General features: G+C 34.6%; 1 non-coding gene across 1 annotated transcript; it reads right to left on the bottom strand.

Annotated features, from left to right (window-relative positions):
• Window positions 1-959: 959 nt before the first annotated feature.
• On the bottom strand, window positions 960-1061 carry LOC112206303 (small nucleolar RNA U13). Its single transcript, XR_002940536.2, has one exon. It is a non-coding gene; the product is annotated as a small nucleolar RNA U13 (small nucleolar RNA).
• Window positions 1062-2207: the final 1146 nt, after the last annotated feature.

Genomic DNA, 2207 nt, shown 5'->3' with positions numbered 1-2207 from the left:
GTGGAAAATAGAATGATGGTTACTGGAGGCTGGGGGGTGCAGGGAAGTAGGGATGGAATAGGGAGATATTGGTCAAAGAGTACAAAGTTTCAGTTAAACAGGAAGAATAAGTTTTTGAGGTCTATTGCACATTACATAATAATGTATTATACATTTCAAAAAACCTAAGACAGTAAATTCCAAATGTCTCACCACAAAAACAGAGGTGCTAGATATGCTAATTACATTGATTTAGTAATTCCTTTTTGTATACATGTATCAAAACATCACATTGCACCCCATAAATGTATATTGATTTATCAATTAAAATAATATTAATGAAAATCAATAATTACTAAAATATATAAATAAAAGTAGTTAATATTGTCTTAAAAACAAACACATCAATCCTTTATTTTATAGTTAGAGCTTTCTGAGTCTTGTTTTTCCACACTCTGAAGTCTTGAAGGCATTCACCTGTATTACCTTCGAAAAGCTTTTCCACTTTGCCATTCACACTTAGGTCTACTGACTGCCTAGCATTATCTTTTATATATAGTGTGAGAAAAGGATCCTATTTCATTTTTTCCTTTATGGATATCAAATTGTCCTGGCATTATTTATTGAAAAGATAGCCTTTTCCCAATATTTATATATACTTATATACTAATATACACATATAAATAAATACTTGGCTTATGTCCCCTGTTCCATTGGTCTATTTTTCAGTCTTCATGCCAATATCACACTATCTTAATCATTATAAATTTACAAGTCTTGATAGTGAGTAGGCCAATTTTTCTCAAGCTTTTTTTTTCCTTCAAAGGTGTCTTAATTATTGTCTTTAATTTTAGTATCCATTTTTCTTCAAGCGTGTATTAACTATTCTCAGTCTTTTAATATTAGTATTTTTAGGTTAATTTTAGAATAAGTTTGTCAGGTTCTGGAAAATACCTGACTGGTATTTTGTTTTGTTTTCATGTCAGATGGTTAACGTGCCTACATCATAACAGGGTTCGAGAGAGGCACATCTCATGCATGAGGGTGAAAACCCAGTCATCACTTACGAACTACAAAAGGATCTGCCTGGTAGTTTGACTGGGATTGCACTGAATCTTCATATGCATTTGGAAGAACCAACATCTTCATACTCCGTGTGAGCTTGAAAAATAATATGCATTCTATGGTTGTTGACTGCAGACCTCTATATATGGACATTAAGTAGTTTTGTTAATCATGCTGTTCAAATTTTCCACATTATTAATAATTTTTGTCTGCTGCTTCTATCAATTACTGACAGAGGTATTTCATCATATCCCACTATAATTGCAGACTTGTCTATTTCTCTTTGTAGTTCTATCAATTTTTGATTTATGTATTTTAAGCATATTATTAAAAGTATAGAAATTTAAAACGCGATAAAGCCAAATTTTTAAAAATTCAAAAGCAAAGAAACTAGCAACTATAAAAAGTGGTAACAAACTTGAAAAAAAAACCTGGAAGTTCTAGAATTGGGTAAAAAGGCAATAACAAAAGTTAAGAATTCAATGGATGGCTTTAATCCCAAATTAGATACAGCAGAATTATTAAACTAAAAATTAGGTTAAAAGAATCTATCAAGATGAAGTATGGACAGCAGACAAAAAGATGGAAAATACAGAGAAGTAGGTAAAAGACATAGAACATGCAATGAGAATATGCAACGCGCAATTAATTGTTATTCCCAAAAGAGAAGCAAAAGCAATATTTGAGAAGATAGAGAATTTTCCAAAACTGATTAATTTAAGAAGCCTAGAGGGCTTAAGTCGACCAGGACCATCTTAATCCAATTTCAAGGCTTGGGGTTTTGTGATCTACCCGGAGGACTGGAAGCTCAGTTGTGGGAGCTGTTTTATTCCTGATTAACTCCTACTTACCAGGGTGAAATCCTTGATGGGTTCTGAATTCTTTTTTTTTTCTTTTTCTTTTTCTTTTTTTCGTTTTTTGAGACGGAGTCTCGCTCTGTCGCCAGGCTGGAGTATAGTGGTGCGATCTCGGCTCACTGCAAGCTCCGCCTCCCGGGTTCACGCCATTCTCCTGCCTCAGCCTCCCAAGTAGCTGGGACTACAGGCGGCTACTATCACGCCCAGCTAATTTTTGTATTTTTAGTAGAGACGGGGTTTCACCATGTTGGCCAGGATGGTCTCAATCTCTTGACCTCGTGATCCGCCCGCCTCGGCCTCCCAAAG

This window comes from Pan troglodytes, chromosome 17 (assembly GCF_028858775.2).
Source record: "Pan troglodytes isolate AG18354 chromosome 17, NHGRI_mPanTro3-v2.0_pri, whole genome shotgun sequence".
In the NCBI taxonomy this organism is placed as follows: domain Eukaryota; kingdom Metazoa; phylum Chordata; class Mammalia; order Primates; family Hominidae; genus Pan; species Pan troglodytes.
The sequence above is the reverse complement of the archived record's forward strand: the minus strand, read 5'-3'. Positions and strand labels throughout refer to the sequence as shown.